Genomic DNA, 19,117 nt, shown 5'->3' with positions numbered 1-19,117 from the left:
GAAATTCATTTCTCGGTATAGTGTGGTTCGGATTCCACAATAAGCTGTAGGTCCCATTGTTAGGTATCCAATCGGTTTTTAGCCACGTAAAATAAGTCTAATCCTTCGGGCCGCCCTAGGAGAGCTGTTAATCAGCTCAGTGGTCTGGTTAAACTAAGGTATACTTAACTTTACATAGCTCTTGTCATAAATTGGAGAGCTCAATATTCGTCACTTTATGACTGACGCCATCTTTTGGGCACAATTCATGTGTATTGCAATATTTGGCATTGGTAAAAATTACAAATGGCACAACTTTGTGCCGTTTGTCATTTTCACCGTTATTAGTATTCATATTTTCACGTCTCCAGGTTAGTTTCGATGAAATATTTCTCTTTGGTTTTGAAAGTCATTTGCAAAGTCTAGGATTTCAGTGTCTGACTGCATAAGTTTTATGCCATTTCCCAGCGCTTCAATAAAGAGAAAAGTATTGTCGCTGGGTGTGTGGAACTTTTCCTACTTTTCATTATTATTATTTTTTTTACATTAGTTGCAGCTATGGGTGCAAAATGATCCCCATACTGTTTACCAACTCCACTGATCATTTCCGTCTTTCAACACACACACACACACACACACACACACACACACACACACACACACACACCAGACATGGTCGGTGGATATGGTAAATAATATGGTTTCTGATCACTTTGCACACATATATAAAGTGTGTGTACCCTTTCACACATTTATATAATTGGAGGAAATTTTAGTAGCCTACGGAAGAGTTTTAGGAAGAGAAGAAAAAACTTGTTTTCGTTCGGTGGGTTGCAATCTTCGTTATTCATTGTCTTTGTCTCGTATATGATGTAAAAGTGTAAAAGAGAACAAGAGAAAAATAAAAGACACAGAGAGACAGACAGCTAAAAACTCATCTGGCTCGACATTATCAGACCTTCAACATCTATTGACCCCTTTTGTCTTCTTCTTCTTCTTCTTCTTCTTCTTCTTCTTCTTCTTCTTCTTCTTCTTCTTCTTCTTCTTCTTCTTCTTCTTCTTCTTCTTCTTCTAATGAGACAACAGGCTTAGGCTAAGGGTTTTCACTTTCTTTGCTCGCCGAATCTGTTCGTCTTTCTAGGTATTAGTCCCTGTCTTTCAACTTTTCATATAAGAAGAACCGACGGTGCTGGTTTGAGATTTGAATGCAGGACGTCCTGCTCTAAATTCTCTAGGAGTTCAGTGCACTGAAAATGGGAAAAGATTGTACGAGCTCACAAAGAAATGTATGTCTTAGGTGAGAATGAATCAACTCACGAGAAAGGAGGAAGGCTTGGCTGCACACACATAATAAATATATATATATATATATATATATATATATATATATATATATATATATATATATATATATATATATATATATATATATAAATAGATGTGTGTGTGTTCCAGCATAACTTTGAAACGCATCAAGCAGTTTCAGCCAAACTTGGTATACATATGACTAACTATCTAGAAAAGAATACTGTGGGGGTAAGACACCACTAGCACCATATGGGGTGGGGGGTGTTAGTAACTAAATAAACTCTACGGGTTTATCATACCCCATTTCAGTAGACATGTGGCTTACTAATGGAAAAGAATACTATGGGGGTAAGACCACTGGCACCAAAGGTGGTGACGTAAAAATAACCGAAAACGACAGATATTAGTGTCTGATCCATAGTTTTTGAGGTCGTTGAGATGAATAGTGACACTCCCGATGTCCTGTAAGTCCAAGTTCAGCCCTGATAAGAGCGGGGGGTTGAGAAGGGGTGAAAAATAAAATGTCAAAAATGACAGATATTGGTGTCTAATCCATAGTTTTCGAGGTCGCCGTGATGAAAAGTGACACTCGATGCCCTTAAGTCCAAGTTCATCCCCAATAGGAATTGAAGGGGTGAGAGGGAGGTGAATTATAAAATGTAAGAAATGTTGGGCAATGTAATTGAAGCGACTCTCTTAACATGAAAGGGAGAGAGAGAGAGTAGAGGAGGTGTTAGGGAGGAGAAAGAAAGAAAGAGTGAGAGGGAGATGAAGTGTGAGAGAGAGAGTAGAGTGGGTGTTAGGGAGGAGAAAGAGAGAGAGAGAGTTTATCGGTTGTCATTCAGTGTTTTCCAGGGTAGCGCTGGGTTGGTCAGTTAGTATATATATATATAGTATATATATATATATATATATATATATATATATATATATATATATATATATATATATGTCTCTCATTTTTCTCTTGTTTCCTTTTGCACTTAATACATCATATATGAGACACAGCCAATAAATAATGAAGAGTGCAACCCATCGAACGAAAAGTGTTTTATCTTCTTCCCAGAACTCTTCCGTTGGTTACTAAAATTTCCTCCAATTATATAAATGTGTGAGAGGGTGTCATAATTACACACTAAATGTCATCGACTTCTGCACGAAGATCCTTCATATAAACTTCCGTTATTGATAATTTTTCTCTATATAAGTTATTTCTCATTTTCCTGTTATGCTCTCTCTCTCTCTCTCTAGTGCAAAATTTGTTGTGGTAGACTCTCACAAGATTTATTTATTTTGGAATCTGAGTTGTGAATGACAAAAGACATCTCGCTAATTCTTGGGTCTTAAGAGGTATATTTAGGCACGAATACTGTGGTTTATTAATATTTGTACCAGAATGAACACTTGCGCCTGGAGCAACTCTTCAGGAACATTTAATTTGTACGATTGAAGATGGTTTAGTGTTACAGGAAATAAAAATATGACATGCAGGCTGATTCCCTAGCCATCAGTAGGAAAAGTGTGTGTGTGTGTGTGTGTGTGTGTGAGAGAGAGAGAGAGAGAGAGAGAGAGAGAGAGAGAGAGAGAGAGAGAATCCTTTTATACCAAGGAAGAAACATGACTTTCACCTCTATGAGAAGCTACATGTAAAACCAATTATTGTCTCATCGTTTAAAAAATAAATATGAATTCTGTACGCGTACATACCTTAGATGATTCCAACGCTATCACCGGGCACACATCTAGAACTTGAAGTTCAGTTTGTGGGAACGCTACAACCTCGTTTCACTTTCAACCAATTCACCATGAGAACTTTGTAATACATGTGGGTCACTGTTCATCAGTCGCCGTATGCATGGCGGGACTGATTGCTGCCACTGCCGGGCTTTCGAGCTGGGCGCTTCAACAACACAGCGGCCCCATATCCGTAGAGTTACCAACATGCGATATATGAGAGTGACAATCCGTTTTCTTACTCTCGACTGAGTTCATTAGTAATAATAAAATCCAGTCGAGTGAAATAACGTGTAAATGTTTTAAAACTACAATTTTACGCAAACCTTTCACGTAATTTAAGACACGTTCCTGCATTCCATTCTGTACAACTATAATAGTGACCAGCGTCAAACGTTTTGTTGATGCCAGACGTAGAACCTTTGTTGCGAGAGAGCCCTTGGTGGCACGAGGCCGGCGTAGTTTAAAAACCAAAGACGCTAGCAAATGCAGCTGGTGATGCTACACCAACAGGTGTCAAGTAATTCCAATCTAAACCTGGTTATTCCGTCAGACTATTTTCAGTTACATACTTTTATTGAGATAAAATAATCAGAACAGCAATGAAAAACGACTTTCTGGTGTGAAAGAAAATGTTACCCATGTTAAACCTGACTACTTCATATTTGCGGTTAAAATTTAGTTTTATTCTGAATTGTCAGTAATATGACAGGGACATAGATTTATATACCTTTAAAAATAAATGAAGTTTAACTTTGAACTGAGGGAAATTTTTATTTGTATTTCGTGTGTATAAATATGTTATATATTATATATATATATATATTATATATATATATATATATATATATATATATATATATATATATATATATATATATATATATATATATGTGTGTGTGTGTGTGTGTGTGTGTGTGTGTGTCTTCACATTGCCTAACCCGCCTCTAAGGGTGATAAATAAGTTGCACTGAATAAGATGGACTGCCTTCTGATAAATCAGTTAAACTTAAAAACGAAAATAATGCTTTAGTGACGTATGCTACGTGAAGTGTAGCAGCAAGAAAAACATGTAAAACTGAAGTAATAAAATCCTAGAAGTTATTTTCGTACAAGCATGACTGAATTGCTTACACGTACAGTATAAAGACAAAAAAATTGGAGAATATAAACACACACATATATACTTTATGCATTTTAACCTCACTTGCTGGCCGCGTGGGTTAAAATGCGTCCACTGTAGTCCTGAGTTCTTGTCTTCGCTGGTTCGAGCCCACGAGACGACGAACTTATTATCAACTAAAAAAAATTCCCCTTCGGTAACATATATGAAAATATATTATTTCCGAGGTAGAGCGAATTGGATGTTAAAGGACGTTTGTAGCTTACTGATTGAATATGAATCACGGTGATGTGATAAAAAGTCATATATACTGTATATATATATATATATATATATATATATATATATATATATATATATATATATATATATATATATATATATATATATATATACACACACACAGATGTATGTATATGTATATATATATATAGTGTGATTTTATATTCCCCAATTTTTATGTCCTTCACTCGTATAAGACTTCAGATATGTCTGTACGAAAATAACTTATCGTAAACTGTAACTTAAACTTTACATGTTCTTGCTGATATAGTTCGCGTTGCATAGGCGGCGAAGACAGTAGATTTTCGTGTCTGGAGGCGGGTAATCATCTTCAGTGAACTTTTACCGTCATCCATATCGGCGGGTGAGGGAATTTAGACACCAGATACTTGAGTTGCTACAAAAAAAAAAAAAAAAAGTCCCACTGTGTGAAATGCCAATATTGGGGAATGGGGAATACCTCCTGTGTTGGCGTTAGGTCCCATAGGATGTTCCCAGGAATCTCAAGGTGACGTGGGTTCTCCTTCTCTCCTTAATACATTGCGAAATCCGATGACCACAGCTGAGCTGGGGAATAACGGAGATGCGTTTGGTGTAGATTTGGAAGGCTGCTTCTTTGTCGTATTAATTCATTTTACTCATAAATTTCATATTTTATGAATTGTATGCTTTTAAGGGTAACTCCCGAAAAACGGTTTTCTGCTTTAGGGCATTACATTTCTTACGTTTGTTGCCGTGGGGTTTGCTCTCTCTCTCTCTCTCTCTCTCTCTTTCTCTCTCTCTCTCTCTCTCTCTCTCTCTCTCTCTTTAGCATGAATGTGTCCCCTGTTGTGTTGAATATTCATTTGGTTATCTGTCGCTTCTGAGGGAACTGGCGGAGGGAGGCGCTCCTTTGCTTCTGGTATAGAAAATGGGACTGCCTCTTCGTATAATTACTGGTGATTTTCCTTTACTTTTTCGTTTCCTTATGTTACTTATCACTGATATTTTATGAAGTAATCGGTGTTGCTTTAGTCATTGTCACCGGCGTCCCCTCACTCTTTCTGTCTTTACTTTAGTGGTTGTTGATGCTGTTGTTTCACCTGTTAGTATTATAAATAGTTCGTGTATCACATCTCGAGGCTTATCGGAATCTTTATAATGTCCCGTGAACAAAATCGTCCTGAGACCTCGCTTTTGCTTTTTAGTTAACTTGTCATATACGTCAAATATGACTATTAAAATTTTCCCGTTTGAATAGGTCAAATACTTTGCTCACAAGGTTCTTTGCAGTGTGCCTTCGGCCCCTAGCTGCGAACCTCTTTCGTTCCTTTTACTGTACCTCCTTTCATATTCTCTTTCTCCCATCTTCCTTTCCACCCTCTCCTAACAGTTGATTCATAGTGCAACTGCTTTGAGGTTTCCCCCTGTTACACCTTTCAGACCTCTTACTGTCAGTTTCCGTTTCAGCGCTGAATGGCCTCATAGGTCCCAGGGCTTGGCCTTTGACTTTAAATTCTACATTCAATTCAGTTCATAAGGCCAGCGACCCTGGTCGTTGTGACGCCAGATGAAAATTAGTTAATCCAATCAAATGTTGCGGTGGTTCATCTGGTTTCTATAATGATCGCAGTATTCCCTACGCCAGTGAATAAATCTTTTTCTTATGCATTCAGGATGCGTGCAGTAGCCTATCGTGGGACACCTGCGTGATTTTAAGGAGCTTGTGATTGGAACACTTGTAATTAATTGAGAAATCAGCTGAGAAGGTACAGGTGAGCACCTGTGTGTCATTCATGTAGCAGTGACTTTTAACACTGGATGCGGTTATATGGGAACTCTCTCCTTATATTCTTTGTTATCAGTATGAGGTATACTCATACTTGGTGCCTATATTCAGGTTGCATTTTATAGTTCATTAAAGAATTACCCTCATTTTCTTGTCAGTTGCTCTGTTAACTGTGAGAGAGAGAGAGAGAGAGAGAGAGAGAGAGAGAGAGAGAGAGAGAGAGAGAGAGAGAATTTAAGGTGAATAACATATTTGGTGTAACTTTTCTATAATTACAGAAGCTTCGGACTCTATTAACTATGGCATAAAGAGAGAGAGAGAGAGAGAGAGAGAGAGAGAGAGAGAGAGAGAGAGAGAGAGAGAGAGGTTTAAGGCGCGGTGAAAACCTGTTTGACCTTAAGGAATGTAGCACAAACTTTCTTGGGTAGTGTTGCCAGATTTTTTTTCCAATTTCAATGTCAGCAGGAAAAATACGCAGATAGCAAATGACATATGATAGAAAGGCTAAAATATTTTCATATGGTTTTGCATATAATTAAATAATTCAGTAATTTTTTGGAAATATCAAAAGAGAGTTAATGTTATTTTTTTCACTCGCCTAACCATATCCAAAATAAAGTACGGTGATTCCCCAGTTAATTTATATGAAGAAAATTAAGGCAGTTATTTTATTTTAGTTACTTATGTTGTAATTAAAGCAGTGTGTAATAAAGGTTCTTTCTGATCAGAACATTGTAAAAAATGCCTGTACTCCATTTCAATGCTTACAACACCGCTAGCTTAAAGGTTGAAATCTCATGGCGTTCCCTCTTAGTTAATTTTATTATTATTATTATTAAAGAAACCACTGAGCTGACTTTCAGCTTAAGGCAGTTATTAAAAAAACTTCTATTCAAGCGCTTAGATCATCCAATACTAAGATGAATGAATTAAAATGAAATTAAAAAACTGCACATAGGCACATGCTCTCATACAATAAATACATTTACTCAGACTTCCTTACATACATACTAAAACGGTATATTAAAATTCAGAATATAAATTAAACAAAATTTTAAAAAATTCTTCTTTTTGTAAAATTCAAATGTTAAAAGGATTTTCATATTTTTATTATTTACTTATTTTTATATTTTGTTAATTAAATTACAGTTTTTCAAGAACATCAAAATTGAATGATTGAAAATGTGAAAGATTCTGAACTGACCTATTTCCAAAAGTAGACATTCGTTGTCGGTCATACTTTGGACATTCACATAACACATGTCTGACCGTTATTATTACTCTGCATTCTGAGCACTCAGGGAGCCGGGCCATGTAGGCTGCTCATTAAGTGCCCATGTGTCAGACAGTTGAGGCGTGTTAAAATTACTTGTGCGTGTCTCTCTCTTTGATATGATGAACTCCATTTTTTTAACATTAGGTTTTAATTCTTTCAGTTTATTACTTTCAGGTTCTTCATCCCATATATGTTGCCATTTATTTATGATACCCATTTTTATGTGAGTTACATAATCTGTAAAGGGATATTCACATTTGAAATGTGAGTTGGCTGTCTGCTTCTTCATTTCCTTTGATCCCTTGCGCAGGGATCAACATATTTCTACATTTTTTTTTATTATATAATTTATGGAGATATAATTTAATTTGTTGTACTATATTATTATTAGATTTGTAACTCTGAATAGCTTCTATAGCGCTTCTTGAATCACTGAAAATTACAAAATTATTGAATGATGATTCTTTAATTATTTTTATAGCTGATGCAATATACAATTCTGAAATACAGGCATTATTGGGCAGGGAGAACTGATAAGTTTTGTCTTGGGACACTGCAGAGTGGATGTAGTAACGAAGCATAGTTTTGATATATATTTTTTATTGTAAATATTTTTTGATAGGGTGATGGAGTGACTTGCAGGCCCTAACTCATCGCGGAAATTGTAAATTCAAAGGCGCTGAATATCTGATAGGTTCCAGCGCTTGGCCCTAATCGATCAGTCAATTCGTCCGCCACTACATGGTATATTTGAAGCCCCTATGCATTTTTCGAAAAGAAAACAGTAAACTGTCTTGAAATACTTTTAAAACATTTGATGAGACGACAGTTCTTTTGAATTTTGTGGGAGGCTAATGTACATTATTTCATACGTATTTTAGTTATTTTTAAATATATGGCAAATCGACAAATCGACAGGTCCTCTTTTGAGATTTTTACCCTAAGACCTGAAGCTTGCTGGAACATCTGTAGATTTCAGGAGGTCTGTAGATCTAGGAAGACTTGGGTCCCTGTAGGACAAAATCCCCCATGGCAAAGCCCTCCCTCACACCCTGGGGCAAAATACCCTTTGGGAACAATACCTTCTTTGGGTAAAATACCCTTTGGGAACAATACCTTCTTTGAGCAAAATACCCTTTGGGAATAATACTTTCTTTGGCAAAATACCCCTTGGGAGCAATACCTTCTATGGGCAAAATACCCTTTGGGAACAATACCTTCTTTGGACAAAATACCCTTTGGGAACAATACCTCCTTTGGGTAAAATACCCTTTGGGAACAATACCTTCTTTGGACAAAATACCCTTTGGGAACAATACCTTGTTTGGGCAAAATACCCTTTGGGAACAATACCTTCTTTGGACAAAATACTCTTTGGGAACAATACCTACTTTGGGCAAAATACCCTTTGGGAACAATACCTTCTTTGGAGAAAACCGCTTCAGGACGAAACCTTTTAAGACAAGGAATACGAAATTCTAAAACTATTCTGCAATAATGAATGCGCTGTAAGGATTGCACTGTAACATAAGTGAACACTCTTCTGCTATAAATGAACTAATGAAAAAATTTTTCAAAACAGCTATTGACTGACAGTACAAGACTTGCTAGCATTACGGAAAGGTGAATTATTTGGAAAAATGGGAAGTGATTTATGGTAAGATAACAGTCAAATATTGGCATACGAATAATGTTGACATACAACAACGGTGTTATCAGATATTAAAATGAACGCTGATTTTGTTTTCTTAAAATTTATTGGTTTCCACTTACAACCTAGTGTAAGAAAGATTCAGGCAAAAAAAAAGGTAAAAAAAAATTATGAAAATAATTACGTTAAAGACAGGACTGGTTCAAATTCCACCCATTTGTTTAAAGAGGATTTTATTCTTCAACTATCGTCATAATAGTGAAAAAACCTTGGTGACTACGTACGAGTTAGAAAATATTTGATATCAACTTCGCCATCCTGTCGTACTGACCTGTGTTACTCTCACTTGGGAAGATTATCCTTACAAAGTTAAGCTAAGTATACCTTAGTTTAACCAGACCACTGAGCTGATTAACAGCTCTCCTAGGGCTGGCCCGAAGGATTAGACTTATTTTACGTGGCTAAGAACCAACTGGTTACCTGGCAACGGGACCTACAGCTTATTTTGGAATCCGAACCACAATGTGATCGAACGCTGGGCCAACAGCGTGCTAGCCGAGAGCTCCACCCACCCCTCCAATGAAGAACTTGATTATCCTTACAAGGTTATTAGTTTTCTGTAAAAGAAAACTATTGAGATGGCTATTTGTCTGCCCATCCGCACTTTATTCTGTTCCGCCCTCAGATCTTAAAAACTACCAAGGCTAGAGGGCTGCAAATTGGGTTGTTGATCATCCACCCTCCAATCATCTAACATACCAAATTGCAGCCCTCTAGCCTCAGTAGTTTTTATTTTGTTTAAGGTTAAAATTAGTCATAATCGTGCGTCTGGCAACGCTATAGGACAGGCCACCACCGGACCGTGGCTGAAATTTTCATGGGCCGCGGCTCATACAGCATTATACCGAGACCACTGAAAGATAGATCTATTTTCGGTGGCCTTGATTATACACTGTACAGAAAACTCGATTGCGCCAAAGAAACTTCGGCGCATGTTTTACTCGTTTTTAGTTTGACCTGACCTGGCTTGACCTCTCGTTAGTTTGGGGCTACTCCAGGATCAAGGACACAGTGGCACTCTCTGCTTATCGTGTTATACCTGATAGTACCCAGTGGGTCCCAGTGCTTGGTTGGATGCCCAAATCACATATTCCAGTCCTGTGCGTAATAGTTACCCTTTGGTTCTTTCTGATCGTTTAGATTTGGTATTCTTTAAACTAGTCCTGTTACAAGGCTTCCACTGTCATTTCTTTTTGTACCAGTATGTAAAGTTTCCGAAGTTGCCCGCCTTGCCCGTGACTGAGATGATTTTGTGTCCGGATTGTTGTCGGAGGGTTTTTATCGTACGGATCTTTCTTAAAAACCCTGACCTTAAAGTATTCTGGATGAAAAGTTTCTCTTGAGGGCATCCTTGTTGTGAATCATTCTCTCTCTCTCTCTCTCTCTCTCTCTCTCTCTCTCTCTCTCTCTCTCTCTCACACAAACACACGAGCACACTCAAACCAAAGGGATTCAAAAATGGGGATTATAGAATCAGTAAGTAGATTTCAAAGGTACAGCAGTAGGTGCGTTCATGGAAAAAATTTCTTCTTAGAACCATATGTTAAGGTAACACAAAGAAAACCTCCCTCGAACTTGTGTGATGAACACTTAAAAAATTATGATTAAACCACGGGCATGGTTTTGATATATCAAAAATAGCAAAGTATTAACGTGCAAGTGTTACTATAATCACGAGTCTCTCTCTCTCTCTCTCTCTCTCTCTCTCTCTCTCTGGGGAAGGCCTTGACGAAATGTATATCCGGTGGGATGGAACCACTCTGCAGGTATTCAGTGTGTGTTCACCGTAACCAAATCATTCTGTATAACTTATTTTTTGGAGGACGGGAGTGGTCCTACCCTCGCAGTTTGTTAAACTTTCAACAATACAATATGTCAGAACGGAAGTTTTGCCGCATGTAATTTAGATGAGATAATGACACTTCCGCCCTCTCGAGTCAAAATCTGCGAATTGTGTGGCGGTGTTCACACCACCACGGTGTCTTGCACCTTTTATCATCTTTACGTTGAAGTTGCACGTCACGCACTGAATTGAGGTCACAAGTGTGTGTGTGTGTTAATGTTTTATACTAACTCAGACACGGTTAGATTATGCTTAGGGCAGAATGTTACGAGAATAATCTAAAAAAAAAAAGAAAATCGTCCTCATTTGTGAGTTACTCTTGTTATTTATTTATTATATTCTTATCTCGTTTTGTCTTACATTGGCTATTCTGTATTTTGAAAGTTGGATATGCACAGTCATGGCCTCTATACTTTGGTGAACTGCGAATTGTAATGTTAATAATAATGACAGTAATATCTCTGGCACCCACAAAGGGTGGCCATTTAGTACCAGTCACGGGAACAGGATTGAAGGTCACCTTAGAGCCGCGGAAAGCTTCAGTTTGCTCAGTGCAAGTCGTTACTATAATAAGCTACAGTGAACGGAATCTCATTTGACAGTTGCCAAGACTTCAAATACATTACGAGCCTAAGTTGCCGGAAAGAACTTCTTGATAATTATCGTAACAACAACATCGGTTGTATGCTGCTTATCTATTTGAGTAACATTTTGCAACAAGTAGTACCAAGAGTATTTTCCTCTGCGCAGTATGACCATAGTCATTACTACGCCAGTTTTCAGAAGTCGATGAACCCTATTAATAGCAATATATATTTTATGTGGCAGACGCGGTGGCCGCACCCCGCATGCAATTGCATTTTTTTTCCTATTGTTGGACCAGACGAATGCGGACATCTGAAAGTCGCGGCCGGAAGATTGCTTAGCGTTTACAGGTGTGTGGTTAGTTTTCCTAGAGTTTTTCCTCATGGATGTATAAGGATTTTTTCCTTATACAGTCGTTGAAAGTTGTAGAGTGATGAAGAGCTTCCCCCTCCCCCGAGTCATTGGTCAAAATCTATGGATTGGTAGTTGATTAAGTCCGCGTTTTGGAAATACATATATGCTGCTTTTATTTGGTGGTGATTCCCATATAACATACAAAGATACGCATTGGCTATAACGTCTACAGAGATACGCATTGGCTATAACGTCTACAAAGATACGCATTGGCTATAACGTCTACAAAGATACGCATTGGCTATAACGTCTACAAAGATACGCATTGGCTATAACGTCTACAAAGATACGCATTGGCTATAACGTCTACAAAGATACGCATTGGCTATAACGTCTACAAAGATATGCATTGGCTATAACGTCTACAAAGATACGCATTGGCTATAGCGTCTACAAAGATACGCATTGGCTATAACGTCTAAAAGTATGCATTGGCTATAACGTCAAAGATACGCATTGGCTATAATTGGCTATAACGTCTACAAAGATACGCATTGGCTATAACGTCTACAAAGATACGCATTGGCTATAACGTCTACAAAGGTACGCATTGGCTATAACGTCTACAAAGATACGCATTGGCTATAACGTCTACAAAGATACGCATTGGCTATAACGTCTACAAAGATACGCATTGGCTATAACGTCTACAAAGATACGCATTGGCTATAACGTCTAGGCTTGTGAGTTTTGATGTAGTATCATAAATCACAAAGGTATCTATTAATGATCCGTTAGAATTTGTTTCTTATACTGGGTATACCATCTCCTAAGAACATTGTACTAGAGTTGATTAAACGTGTGTAAAACATTGTAAATGCATGACAATTTTTATATACTCGAAAATTACTGGAAAAGATAATAGAACAGCAAAAAAAAAAAAATATGTAACATATGCACAGGGGACCAGTGCAACTTTGGCACGTGTTAGTAAAGACAATCAGTTGGACAGGGGCCTGAAAGAGTTTCTTCCAACAATGCACTGGGAAGAAATGATAGATTCCACTTTTGTGAAAGAAAGCTTTTGTAAAAGGATTAATATGAGCCAATGAATGTATGAACTCGTGCCATATATTTTTAAGAAATATGTAAAATAAATAGATTTTAAGGAAGGTGGTTTACCTGGGCCTGCCGCAATGGTTTGAGCCCACCCGCCCAAATAAGCGAGATTTGTAAATTGACCACTGACCTGAGATGCTAATGAGTATGTTGCTCCTCCCTCTTTCCTCCTTATTAGGTTTATATATCTTTTCTAGCGGTCTGTATATTCGTTTGTACCGTCACTAGCATACATAAATTGTAAATTCTGCCTCTACTTTAGTTTTCATAGAAAACTAAAGTGAACCCAGTCAGGATTAAACTCAGTTTTTCATTTTTGCATATATATATACACATATATGTATACATATATGTATATATATATATATAATATATATATGCATATATATATATATATATATATATATATATATATACATACATACATACATACATACATACATACATACATACATACCAACATACATACATACACCCAGTTGTGAAAGCAAATTTTTTTATTTTAATACAGTAGGTAATAAAAGAGATGTATTGATTATTTTGAGTTCCTTCAGTCACATTTAATATTTAAGGAAAGATTTGTATTTCATGGCTTCAATTCAGCAGAACCTCTCTACATTTGAAATATTAAGATACTAGCCATGTGTAAGTTTTGGACACAATTTGAGCATTACTTGAAGATCATATGTGGATGTTTTGAATGTAGAATGTTTTGAATCTTAAAAGCAAAGATATGTTGAATATTTGATGTGCAAGTCTTTTCTACAAGATATTTCATTTGATTCGAGGGCTAAGTGAAAGACTTGATTGCATAACTCAATAAGGAAAAAAGGCACCTGCATAGCGAAGAACAAAAAGAAACTTGTAGCGTTTGAGGATATAATTTCAAGGACAAGGTGAGACTCTTATGACAGCTGTCTTATTGTAATGATAATGAGAAAATCTCACATCTGTCTAATTCCAAGAAAAAAAAAAATGCCGAAGTTTCTTTAGCGCAATCGAGTTTTCTGTGCAGCGTATAATGAAGGCCACCGAAAATAGGTCTATCTTTATCTGGTCTTGGTACAATGATGTATGAGCCGCGGCCGGTCGTGGTGGTGGCATGTCCTATATCGTTGCCAGATGCACGATTATGGCTAACTTGACCCTAACTAAAATAAAAACTTATTGGAGGGTGGATGAACAACATACCAATTTGCAGCCCTCTAGCCTCAGCAGTTTTTAAGATCCGAGGGCGGGCGGACAGACAAAGCCGGCACAATAGTTTTCTTTTACAGAAAACTAAAACCTGCTCTAAGGCGCTAGTCTCCAGGAAAAACTTCGTTCCATGGCCACAGCTCCAATTTACGAGTGGAGAAATTGGCAGAGATAACTTGCAATACGTAGGAAAGCAGTAGAAAGGAATTTTTCTCAACTGAATCCTCTGTTTCAGTGACAGGAAATTCAAACAGCTGATTATGTCATTTTCAGGAAAATTGAAGCTTTGATGCCTTGGAGGTGTAATTTTCAGAGCAGAAAGCTTGTGGTCTAGAACCTATTATTCCAGACTTGTCTTTTTTTTTTCTGTTGCCATTTAGAAAGGAAAATTTGTAGGAGAACGTGCTTGTCAAATCTATTCAATTTTAAATGCCAGCTTAATACTAATTAGAGCGCACCTCAGAACTCACTGTTGGTTGATGAATTTTAGAATATTATTTTTTAAAAGAGAGTTGAATGATAAATAGGATTAATTCGTGAATACAGGGTGAATATTACCTAACAGTAATTGTTGTGATTTTTCTCCATTACTTTAGTGGGCCTGTGTCTCACAGTATTTTTTTTTTATCGTGATTGTCATCTTTTTATTGCAGAACTAAATAACAAGTCACTGACCTTTGATCATGTGACGTCAATCTGAATAAGGATATATATATATATATATATATATATATATATATATATATATATATATATATATATTATATATATATATATATATGTTTATGTATGTATGTATGTATATCCCAGCTTCTATCACGAAGGTGTATACATATACATAGATATAAAAATATATATTGTAACATTAAGTTGCTTAATTTTTGTCCGTGGCTGTTATTAACGCAAATATTCTGTCGAGTTCTTGCCAAGTTTTCATTTATTTGTTTTTCGTTCGAGCCTCGAATAGCTGAGTATGTTCGCACCAACCAAGGGTTTGTTTGCTTGTAACTGATACCTCACCATAAAGTTTTTCTCTTTCTTTACATGTACAGTCACTCGGAATTGTTTTTCAATATACTTCAAAGCTTTTCGGACAACAGCTTATTATAGTGATATCTGGCGCTATTTGGCATCGCCGTCGTAAACCTATGAAACAAGCACAGAAAATAACCGCCTGTTTCTCTTAAGCTGGTTTTATTTCTCTCTATTATTATTACAGTTCCTTTATTTAATAATTTATCCTCTCTCTCTCTCTCTCTCTCTCTGCTCTCTCTCTCTCTCTCTCTCTCTCTCTCTCTCTCTCTCTGCCACTAAGTATCCATCGGGTGTTACCAGATTGGTTATTTATCCATGAAGAAGAAAGTCTCTGAATTGACTCCCGTCTGGATTGTATGGATGACTAATTATAGTTTTTTATTTGACTTTTACCCTACCGTCATCAGCGAAGTTTTTAAAAATGTTTCGTTATTTTTCGTAATACGGATTTTACAGTCACCATACTTTTTTATATTGTTAACCGTATGATTAATATCCAAAATCGAATAAGAAAAACACATTTCCTTGTACATATAACACGAATAAATTATTATTAGGTGAACGAAAACTTTTGGAATGTGTTGCAAAACATTTTTGAGTGACTGTACGAGCACTGGGCTGTTTAACGTTTTCGTGTACTCCCAACGAAGGTGTTTCGTGACAGTGGTTTGTGTTTACGCTGACTGGCACTCGGCTCCTTATACTAGGAAAGAACTCTCGCCCTAGCTGCAACCCCTTTCACTCCTTTTACTGTACCTCCATTCATATTATCTTTCATCTCCCTACCCACCTTCTCCTAACGGTTGTTTCATAGTGCAACTGCGAGGTTTCCCTCCGGTTACGCCTTTCAGACCTGCCTACTCTCATAGGTCCCAGTGTTTGGCTTTTGGCCTAAACTCTGTATTCATTTCAACTGTGGCAGTGTACTCCTGTGGCGGCCTTCCTTGTGTTGTTGTGGATGACGTTTTGGGTGAGTGTCATTGGGCGCCTTCTTACTGGTCGCTATTTGTGATGATATCACGAGGAGCCATCCTGTTATCTTTGGCATTGTGCCCTTGACTGCGAGACATTTGCTGGTCGAATGTCCCTGTCTTGGGAATCTAAGGCTTAGGCTCCTCTCTTGGGGACGTGACAGAGGTGGACATTTCATCTTTGCAACGATTCTCGGGGAGGGGTGTAATTTAGAGCAGCTACATATGTTTGTTAGGGAGGCGGGCCTCCTCAACAAAGTTTAGATCATTCACAGTATGTGTATATGTGTGTATATCATACGTGTTTTACAGATATGATTATATATATATATATATATATATATATATATATATATATATATATATATATATATATATATATATATATATATATATATATATATATATATATACATACATATACATACATACAGAGTTTGCTTTTAGTGCCTCCATTTCCTCACAAAGCATGCAATCATTTTATATATGCCATCAGCTAAACATCTTATTACCCACGATAAATCATCTTGATGGTTTATGTCTGGAGTTCAGTTGAGAACTATTGCAAAATACTGTGTGTGCATGAGCAATAAGATTTTTCCTTGCTGCACTCCATGTATGTACTGACCACATAGCAACAGTGCATGCATCTAAGCCATTTTCCCTTGTAGGGGGAACCCCTTTCGTTCCTTTTACTGTACCTCCGTTCATATTCTCTTCCATCGTACTTTCCACCCTCTCCTTATGATTGTCTCATAGTGCAGCTGCAAAGTTTTAAATTTTATATTTCATTTCATTCCAAGCCATCTTCAAGATCAGAAACCTTAACACCAACATGAGAAGAACTTTGAAAAATATAAAGAAGTCCAGTTAATGTTTCTGAATTAAAAAAGATGTTCACGTATCAGGGAAAAGCAAGAGAGATTTGGTAACAATATGCTGGGGATGCAAAAACATATCTTTACTAGTTAGGCCAGTTTAATGTGTCTGTATTCGAGAAGCGTAGATGCCCTTAGCGTTAAGCCTCGTTTCCCTTTAGGCACGGTCGCTGTCGGGAGCAGGTGGCCCAGTTAGCTTAAAGCAGGTTCTTTATAAGAGACCAAACTGTTTGGTCTCTTATAAAGAATCCTTCTGCTCTAGGCCATAGGACACTGACCGACTGCTCAAACTGCTTATTCCATCCCATGTTCGTCAACGCGTGTGCCAGGCTCACTCTCGTGTATCGTAGAAGCCTTTTGGAATGTGGAGTCTACAAAACGGGTGAAGTCCCCGCTAAAGTCGTACGTCCACTTTAATGAAAACCAGTACATTGCGATTAAAGAAAACATGTAATAGGGAGTATTTAATGGCAGACTTCGGTGACTTACAGATGCTATTCCTTTCCGCGCTAATACAACAATAGTAGCACATCAAAGTTCTGCAATTTGAAAATAATAGATTATTATGAGATAATTATATTTAAAGCATAATATTAATCATAGATATAGAATATATGATTTTTACACGTTATGAAAATAAAAGATACTAATTTCTCCTGGAATAAGTTCCTGTAAATCATTTTGTGGTCATTCTAGAGGGCATCTGTACACTTTGAAACCCACTTCCTCCTGTAGTATACCCTTAAGATGTGATATTGCAAATATCCCCGTGCGTTTAGTACCCATCCTTTATTCAGTGACAATAAAATAGACGTATTTAAGTTTATACCAGTGCTAAATTCTGTACATTGTAGATTCCGATCATGCCGAATTTGTCACCACCACCATATAAAGTACTCAACTTCGTCAGGTTAAAGTGAATGCACGGATGTTCGTGTATGTTGTTACTAATTACTAGAGACTTCTGAAATCAAGCAACTATCACTCATAACTATTGTATATACAAGATGAAGAGTTCTTCATTGTAGGGGTGGGTAGAGCTCTCGGCTGACCCGTTGTTGGCCCAGCGTTCGACTCTCCGACCGGCCAATGAAGAATTAGAAGAATTTTTTTCTGGTGATAGAAATTCATTTCTCGTCATAATGTGGTTCGGATTCCACAGTAAGCCGTAAGGTCCCGTTGCTAGGTAACCAGTTGGTTCTTAGCCATGTAAAATGAATCTAATCCTTCGGGCCAGCCCTAGGAAAGCTGTTAATCAGCTCAGTGGTCTGGTTAAACTAAGATATACTTAACTTTTTTTTACAAGATGAAGCTCTCTGGACGCTGCGATGCTTGAGAACAATATGCAGATGATAGTAGGATAAAATATAAGAAGCAAATGGCATATATGCCTCCATTTCTGTAGATATTAGAAGCATTATGAACATAATATGGGAAGCATGTGAAAAGAATACCATACCTTTTTGGCAGCATTCAATATTTCCTTTTTTTTTCAGAGAAGTCGGGCATATACACTAATTTTTCGTTTTTGTGATTATATTGAGTCAGCCATATACACTAATTTTTGGTTTTTGTGATTATATTGAGTCAGCCATATACACTAATTTTTGGTTTTTGTGATTATATTGAGTCGGTCATATACACTAATTTTTCGTTTTTGTGATTATATTAACAAGAGAGAAAATTGTCCGGCATAAAAAGAGATGATGATAATTGGAAAATGTTCATGAAGTTATCACTGACATGTCATATTATGTAAAAATAAGTCATATTAAAAATTTTCTTCATTAATTTTGAAAAAGAAACCGGTAAAAAATTCAGTGACAGGCATATCTTTACTGAGAGAGAGAGAGAGAGAGAGAGAGAGAGAGAGAGAGAGAGAGAGAGAGAGAGAGAGAGAATAAGCTAATCTAATCAGATACAGCAGCGTCAGGCCTGAATATCCAAACATTGA

General features: G+C 37.0%; 1 protein-coding gene and 1 long non-coding RNA gene across 2 annotated transcripts in view; one reads left to right on the top strand and one right to left on the bottom strand.

Moving 5' to 3' along the window:
* LOC136839640 (transient receptor potential cation channel subfamily A member 1 homolog) overlaps positions 1 to 3,210 on the bottom strand; it is a 29,395-nt gene extending 26,185 nt beyond the window's left edge. The window contains exon 1 of the mRNA XM_067105951.1: positions 2,995 to 3,210. The gene's annotated coding sequence lies outside the window, so the exon portion shown is untranslated. The remainder of the gene's footprint in view (positions 1 to 2,994) is intronic.
* Positions 1 to 19,117, top strand: part of LOC136839642 (uncharacterized) — a 325,176-nt gene that overhangs the window by 30,867 nt on the left and 275,192 nt on the right. The gene's annotated exons all lie outside the window — the stretch shown is intronic.

The sequence above is a fragment of the Macrobrachium rosenbergii genome, chromosome 6 (assembly GCF_040412425.1).
Source record: "Macrobrachium rosenbergii isolate ZJJX-2024 chromosome 6, ASM4041242v1, whole genome shotgun sequence".
Taxonomy (NCBI): domain Eukaryota; kingdom Metazoa; phylum Arthropoda; class Malacostraca; order Decapoda; family Palaemonidae; genus Macrobrachium; species Macrobrachium rosenbergii.
Note: the sequence above shows the minus strand (reverse complement) of the source record. Positions and strands in the feature narration are given on the sequence as shown.